We start from the raw sequence: 9,036 nt of genomic DNA, 5'->3' as shown, positions 1-9,036 counted from the left end.
GTATACTGTTCATTTCCTTTGCACATCATGGTGTATAGTGTACAGTATGAATACATACTGATATTTCGTTAATTAATTAGCACTTTGTTACCTTTCAATGTTATACATTAATAATATGGACATATGGATGGTTCATTGTAAATTGATATGCTGTCATTTTGTTTTTTAAAAAAGAGTCTAGGTGTTAAACTTAAGGCCTCATGCATGCTAGGCAAATTCTGTACCATTGAACTACATCTCTAACCCTGATCTGCTGTAAAAAGGAAGAAGTGTTCTAATTATGGACTTTGTTGTCACAAAGATTGTTAATGTGAGAAATAAAGTTGGTAGGAGGTAATCCCATGTGCTTTAAAATCAGAGAACAGATATTCTGTGATCTCCATCTTGCATTCAAGCATGGCGTGATATGCTTCTTGAAACAGATTTACTTTAGGATGACTCACTCATCACATGCTCTTTTCTCTCCTTTCTCTTTGTAGCAGAATGCAGATTGTATTTATTTAACAATGCTCCTTGATAAAAATGGTCCCATTTTAGACCATAGGGCTGAATCCTAATAGATCTTACATAGTCATTGCAGTTTCATCCTTCTTATCAAAGATTGATTGGCTTAAGCACAAGCACATGAAGGACTTCCTTTATTCTATTCTGGGAGCTCTTGCCCCATCATGCCAGAAGCCTGAGTGGGAAGTCTATTGATAGGAAGGGCAGAGAACATAGAGTCACAGAGAATACACACGGCCTTGCTATACTTCACCAGTGCCTGTCCTACTTATGGCCTTCTTAATATGTGGGATTTAAAATATCTTATTCTTTTCTGCAATTTAAAATCTTTATTAATCATCAAAAATTTTCTTTCCTTAGAAGAATGGTGATGTTGTATCAGTGCATATTCTATGGGAACTTCGTATCTTAAGTAACTAGCCTAGAAACCAGAGACAGCACTGTCAAGCTAGTGTGCAATGTCAAAGACACAGTGCTGCCAATGCAACCAGCAGACAGAAGGAATATGCAGGTGTTAGAAAAAAAGGTCTATGGCCAAGTGAATAAAAAGTAGCAGTGCACTGCACTGACACTACAGGAACAGAGAATGGGAAGAACCAGAGGGTGCACTTTCTAAAAACAAAAACCAAACCCAGTAGACCACAGGCACAGAGTTCCAACTGTATCACCAGCTAATTCATGCATACTTGCACCTTCCTGTTGAAGGCTAGAACACTTACACAGCATGCCATTTCCAGCCTAATGGACAAACAGCATAACCATAAGCAGCGATTCCGTACTGCTTTCCATTTCAAAGCCCAAAGAAACAAAAAACACAAAAACCTTCATCTTTAGTAAAAAGCTGAACAACTCAGAATTTGTTCCCATTTTTTTTTGGTGGTACCAGGGGACCTTGTGCTTGCCAGGCAAGCACTTATTCCACTGAGCTATCTCCCCAGTCCACATTTTCTTGAGAAATAACCTTGAAATAACAAGATGCCTGTCATGATTGTTGGTTTTGACTGAAGGCAAAACAATTTTGATGTAAATATACTAAAACAACACACAAATATCCTTAAGAAAATACTGTCAGATCAACTTGAAAATTTTCATAACCACCTCCTAAAAAAAGTTATTGATAATCATAAGATGTAAATGACCACTAAGTTTTGATCATGCCTGGTTACTGGGAATTTTTTTGGTCAAGTCTGTGCCTGAAGCTGCTAGATTTGGCTACTCTGCATTAATTCATATGATAAATATCTTTCATAAGGAAATAGCAGATCTATTATTATGGAATCAAACACATACAGAAGAAATGTCTTAAGTATTTTTGAATTATATGATATAACCTAAGAATAAGAACTACTCTTATCAAGGTCTAAATCTTAAATCGCTAATGCACAGATTATTTGCAAGACTAACAAGTCATTTGTTAATCATGGCAAGGCCTTGCGAGGGAGGGTCACTTTATGTATGGGAGAGCAATTCTTTTCCAGATGAGTTAAACATTTCTAAGTGTTACTAAACTGTATTTGAAAAGTTCTTTTACTTAATATATACAATGTACAAAATAAGTTAAAAGGAGAAAGCAGAGGAAGGTTTTCCACTACATATAATGCAAACACACCACTTTCCCTCATCAGTAGTTTCATGTATGTCCATTTTACCCAAGATAAGACATGAAGGGCCAATCAAAAATTTCACTTATAAATAGAAAAAGCATTCAAACAATGGAATCTCACCATTTCCCCCCATAACGCAACTCACTCTGCTCTGACTATAATAAACATAAATAATGGCATCTCAAAAATCCATTTTTACATCCTTACCTTAAAATTTAACATAAACTCCTCTAACAATTGTGAAGAAAAGCACTCCTTTGTAACAATTCCAGAAAATAATTTTCAGTTCACAAAACATCAGCCTATTAGTAAAACCAGCAATCCTTATGGAGGGTACGGGCATTAATACTTGGCCCCTCTGAGGTATAAATGCAGCTATATTTGCACTGAGTAGATAGTCTATAAGGTATGCCAACAATCTGCAGGTCTGCATAAAAGTGGGAGCAATATCATCCTGAAATCTTATTTTTTAAATTTTTTATAATAATAGGGATTAACTAAGAAAAAAATATCTTAGCCCAGTAATATAGCCAGAGGAATTCTGAATTTCTGAACAATGCAAATGGTTATCACATTTAAAAAATATTTAACACAGCATATTCATTAAAAAAATGCAAACAAAGAAAACATACAAATATTTAAATCCAGCAGGACACTACAAAAAGCATACTATAGATAAGTGTGAAATCAGTCAAGCTTTGTCAAGACAGAAAATCCTTTTAATCCTCCAACAAGTCTCTGTGGAAAAAAAATGCATACAATAAAAGTGAGAAGGGAGCACCTAGGATACCCCGAACAGGCTTGCTGTGCCATGTATCATCACTGCCCCATCTCTTGTATGCGCAGATGGCCACCAGATGAGAAGTCCGTTTGACAATAGTTCAGTAACGTTCTTTTACCACTGCTGCCAGCTGAAATCATCATTGCTTCCAAAGACCAAGAAAAAGCCTAATATTGTTGCAAAGATGACCGTGTTTCCTGTGAGAACAAGTGCACAAGCTCCCCACTCAATCAGATGTGCTCTGGCAAATACAATGGGGAGCCCAAAAGTTGAGACAACAATGCCTGTTGTGAGAAATATGGCGAGTTCCTTACAAGCATTACTCATAGCATCTGTATCATCCACTAATCTTTTTGCTATGCAGTATGGAATAGGTGAAAGGACATTAAAAAAACAGGACAAAAAGGGGCCAGTATTGGTTGTATATGGGAAGGGCACATCCAAGCATCAAAAACATCAGCCCAATTGCTCCTCCAAAAGACAAACTAATCAAAGCTTTGATGCCGGCCACTGCGGTGACGTTGCTCCTGGCTCCACGACCTGAGGCGGCGGCGGCGGCAGTGGCCGGAGACCAGAGACGCGCCTAAAATATATTCTTTTTTTAGACTTATTTTATGTAGACTTTTCTGTTACTCAAATCTTATGAACTGTAGTGTCTCTTTTATGAAAGCATAGCACAAGCACAGTGATAAGGAAGCAACATGCACTGACTGGATGGGTTACTGTTCTGTGTGCCTGGATGTTTTGCTCGTAACTTCAGGTTACAAAGAACAGCCACAGTCTCAGTTTCCCTCAGGCAATGTGACTATCGTAAAAATATGTCAGAAAGTAAGGAAGCTCAAGCACTTCAGTACTTGGGCAATTTGTGCTCAGTGATGAAAAAAAGGTCATGTTTAGAACACTATAAACTTGTAGTGTTCCTATAGCAGCTCTAGTAGTAAATAATTCTCTTGATTCCGATTCTGCATTTACTTCTTTGTGCTATGATCCTGTCCATTTCCATTGATGCTAAATGGGCTAAGCTCTTAAATTTCTGGATTTTCACTGCCCTGTGATTGTGCTTTATACATTTTTATGTGTGTTTTAGTTTGCTCCTACTCTACTAGCTCTCAGCCATTCTATGGTATTCAGAGATTCAAATCCCCATGAAAGTGTAAGCCATGATAATATTTAGGTTAGGCCCTCATGCAGTACAAAGTTCCCTTGAGGGTCCAAGCTATCTTGCTACTTTCCTATAAATTACTGGTTTTGTTCAAGGTTAGCTGTCTTTGGGTGAGATATGTAAGTTCTCCAATCTGTGCAGCTAGACTGAAATACCATATAACACAAAACTGGATATTTGTTCAGATTAAGCCTTGTTGGGCTCTTCTGTCTGGAAGAAGACTGCAGGCAATAGGTACTTAAAATATCAGGGTTTCATGGCTTATTTACTATATTGCCAGATCAGGAAACACCACTCTTAGGAGTATGCCCTTAGTCTAGCCCTTGAACTCTGTTGTAATTAATCATCCTTGATATGGTGGAATGATTTCTTCTTCCTCTACTATTACATCTTTATTTGTCTAAAAAATTAGTGTGTCTTTGCAAACATCATAGTCACATCTATTTTGGGGCTTTGGTATATAGACAGAAAGGCTTGATTATCTTAAATCCCTTTAACCCTCCTCTGATCATCTCCATTACCCTTTCTGCTACTTCTTCCACTTTATTTTCAACCGTCAGTGATCCAATTGGCCCTTCACAATCGAGTAGACTATTTACCTAGCTCTCCTTATCTCACTATATAACATGAATATATATAAAACCATATTTTCTAATTTCTTTACCCTGATTTTAATCACATGTATTCTGTTATTAAAAAACATGGTGAAGAAAGCATGGTGGCAAATAAATGCAAGTACTTATGGGTGCACCAGTATGCAGAAGAAGAGCTAACATTTCTGTAATTGCTATGTATGTATTAGGCACAATATCAGGTGCTTTGTACTTGGTAAACTGACACATTTTCAAGAATTCTTGCTTCTTGTTATAAAACAGGACCTGAAGCAGTACCCAGTCTTAGTTTATGCACTTTTCCCCATGACAACATGATGAGTACTGTGCAGATTTCCTGCTAACTCAGATTTTATCTGGCCTTTGTGGAAATTACAAAGAAAAATCACTCAAACAAATGATAAGTCTCATATTCCTTCCCCTTGTCTCCACCAATACTGCCATGCTATCCTCTCTCTACCAGGGTTAGGGAACATACTGGAAATCAATCAGTACTGTTTTGGTGGTTATTATTATGAAGTATTTTTCTTTTCATTTGTGTTTGTAGTATATAAAGTATATTTCTTGAGGGATACAACTCATTAATAGGATTGATTTTTTAAGTGTAGTCAAAGTATATTCAAACTGTTACTATTGACATTACTGTGATATTAGCCCCTTTCACAGTTACTTTGAACATTGACTTTTCTATTATAGTTTTTTTAAAACTGAGGAAGAGAAAAAAGAAATCCAGATAAGTATTCCTAGCATAGTTCTTTCTTTGCTAACTTCTCCGGTTGTTTAATTTCTGCGAGCATTCTGAATACACCAGTTGCTAAAGTGAACAATCACTTTCCAGAGGAGTTATGTTTTAAAATAATTAAATCTTGTAATTTAAAAAATTTCTCTAAAGTGGTTAGGCTAGATATAGAGTTGCACTCTCTTAATGAATACAATGATTTGTTCTAATGGTGTTTGTAAATAGGATCACAAGTCCACTTCTTGTACAGCAATTAACCACTAAGAAGAATATATGCAGTGTATTATTTGTTGAAACTGTACTTCCAATTTGATTTGAAACTGTCTCATTGCTATCTGTTTATCAATAAAACTTTGAAAAAAATAAATAAATTAAAAAAAATTTCTCACTGTCTTGTAAAGGATCATTTCTAGATGAATAAATTGATTGAAAATTATTTTTAGGAAATAAAGACAAAGTTCTAAACCAAAAAGCAAATAGGTAGTCTTATGTTGATTTGTAAAGGCAAAGAGAAGAGAATAGATATAAGAACACTTACAAGTAAAACAACATCTGTATCAAAGCTATTTTTTTCTTTTCAATTTTAAGGCCATTCGTAAATAACTACACAATTTATTTGTAGGTTCATTTCTATCTCTGAGTTTTTCCTTACATTACATTAAGTTTGGTGTCTATCATTAAGACGTAGAAGTCTGGAGTTGTATTATTGAAGTTACTTTTTCTATTACCTTTCTAAGAAATTTACAATTGTATTAAGAGTTTTTAAAATCAATAAAATATTCCAGGCACTATTCAGTGACAACAAATAATAGAATTCATGTTAACAAATGTTATTCTGCTAAGAAAAATAACTTCACATCTAATGTATTCAACTAATGAGAAAAGCATCTGGACTAAAGTATATTTCTTGAAGGATATAATTTAAAATAACTGCCCATTCTTGGTAGTGCTGAGAGTAGACTGCAGAAATATATGACTTTAAATCAAAGTAATAATGAATGAAAATGTCATTAATTATTTTAATATCAGAAGGTCTCTAAATATTCTCACATGTTTATTCTGTGTAGAGGTTGATTGATTTATCTTACCTACCACTATGTTTTTGTGGTACAAAGAATCCTATCAAGTATTAGTTGGTGGAATTACAAGTGTAGATAGTTCTTGACATCTTGGTTTGATTTATGATGCTTTTAAAAGCATATTGTTTTGACACAAGTTATTACTTTGTAGGTTAGGTTGGCCTTTATATCACAACAACTTTCCTGCCTCAGTTTCCTGAGTGCTAGGCTTCCTGGCATGAGTCACTGTGTCTGTCTGATTTATGACATTTTGCCTTAATACTTTTCAAATTTAAGATGTTAGAAATGTGACAGTGGTATGTGTTCTGTAGAAATCATACTCCAAGATTTGAAGTTTGATCTTTTGCCAGTCTAGCAATACGTGGTGTGTAAATCTCTCCTAATTCTGCATATCAGTGGTGAACTGCATGTCCCATTCAGCCAAGAAATCACAAGGGTAAATTGTTCTGTCTTTCCTGTATTTTTGATACTGTGTTTTGTGGTTTTGCGCCCCATCATGTCTGAAAATGCCTGTCTGTGTGTGTGCATGATACAGTCAGACCTTCATTATAAAATGGTCTTTGTGTTAGTTTATCTTAACTGACTTTGGCTAAAAATCTTGCAGGTAAGCTATGCTGATATAATGTGCATATTAAATGTATTTTCAACTTATGATATTTTAAATTTGTAGTGGACTCTTTGGGATATAACCCCATCATAATTGAAGGAACATCCAGAATATGACAACCAATTCTAATAATATAATCAACTACTTCAACCCTTCTGATTCTAATCCATACTTGTTAATAATTCCCTGCTCATAAATGAGCAGAAAAAAAATCTGGCTTCAATCTGGTCTTAATCTTTCATTCATACAATGAAAGTAATTACTAAAGTTCTTAGATTGATATGTGGAATAACTAATACAAATGAATTACTAAGAAGTTTGCAAATACAGAATAAAATTCTATAATTGATATTAATAATAATTTTAGACAGACACTCATAATTGTAACTTTGGTTGAGCATTTCATGGGTTGACTCCACCTTTACATTAAGGCTTGCCGACATCTTTTCAAAACAGCATCCTGTTCATTGACATCTTTGATTCTACTTGACAGCAAGAGTCAAAACCTTTCTTTCAACAGAGTGTTCAGTAACCTTCACTAAATAACCATTAATTAAGCAATTAAAGTAAATTTAAGGAGAAAAGAATTTTGAAAGGAGATTAGAACTAACTCAAAAGATAGTTTAAAAATAGTTTTATAGATCTTTAGTCTTTTTTGGCCAGGAACTTCCTAGGGGATATTAACAATGCACTTGATAGTTGCCAAGGAAACCTTAACCTTTCTTAAGAATGTCTGCCCTTTTGCATTGTACCTGATTGTCAGAATTTCTTCAGCAAATGATTATAACTGAGCCATTTTTAACATCTGTCTTTCTCCTGTCAATTCCTTTTCAAAGCGGAAGCTCTAGTACTCAGGATATCTGGTCCTACATCTGTATTTATGCTTCTGAGGATTTATCATCTGAATATGCAGGACCTTTGTAACAGTTTTCTCAATCAATTTTTAATAGCATGAGAGAATAATCAGTCCTTATTTAAAGATAAGGAAACTGAGGTAACACAATGTGTTGACTGTGTGAGAATGATTCTGTAATAGCTTATATGTTGTTGGCTACTTTTGTTCAGAGCACACAATAACTAAATAAATATCTGATACTCCTTTAAAAGCCTGTTTTTTTCATGGGTGCTAATTAGCCAGTATTCTGAATCTCTAAGTTGTTGGTGAAAGTTTCATATAGGGAGACTGGAGACCTGATTAACCAAGCCTGTGACCTTGGATAAGCTGATAGATCATTCTATATTTTATGTGTTATATGAGAATGATGCTGTTCATCTAATAGGAATGTTGGGAGAAAAAAGTACTGTATTCAGAGCACATGACATAATAAATATATTATGCACTGAACATCTAATGATAATTATTATTCCTGAAGGAATGTATCCAATATACATAATCTGAGGTTTGAATAATGACTTCAAGATTATGATATATAGAAATATAGAGTTAGGATAGCAAAATTCATAATATTGGAAGCATATGAGAAATTCCAAGACAAAAGACCATCATAGTACTAGCTGGGTGCGGTGAGAATTGATGGCAACATATGTATTAGAGAGTCAGACACTGCTAAGTATTTTGCATTCTGTAAAAAATATGCATAGGTTATATTATTCTGTAAATCCTAATCTAGTGATATATGTGATTATCACAACATTTGTAACATTTGTAGGCTTTAAAATTAGGATGCACGAACTGATAGAGCACAACACTGTCTTTTTGAGAAACTTTCAGGATTGGTTTGTTTTTTAATGCAGTAGGTTAGTAATCTATCTTTGTGAAAATTCTGCTAATCTCGTACACATGAAGCAGTTAATAACAATGGAAAAGGAAAAGTAGAGAAAAATAGTAAAAAAAAATATATCGTTGATTTGTATAGTCCTTTCTTTGTATCCCCTTTGTGGTTATCTACGGTGGATTATTTTTCTTTTCAAAGTTTTATTGATAAACA

General features: G+C 34.6%; 1 pseudogene; it reads right to left on the bottom strand.

The window, feature by feature from the left end:
- Positions 1–2,921: 2,921 nt before the first annotated feature.
- Positions 2,922–7,530, bottom strand: LOC101581495 (annotated as a pseudogene).
- Positions 7,531–9,036: the final 1,506 nt, after the last annotated feature.

The sequence above is a fragment of the Octodon degus genome, unplaced genomic scaffold, assembly GCF_000260255.1.
Source record: "Octodon degus isolate 3935 unplaced genomic scaffold, OctDeg1.0 scaffold00198, whole genome shotgun sequence".
NCBI classification, from domain to species: domain Eukaryota; kingdom Metazoa; phylum Chordata; class Mammalia; order Rodentia; family Octodontidae; genus Octodon; species Octodon degus.
The sequence above is the reverse complement of the archived record's forward strand: the minus strand, read 5'-3'. Positions and strand labels throughout refer to the sequence as shown.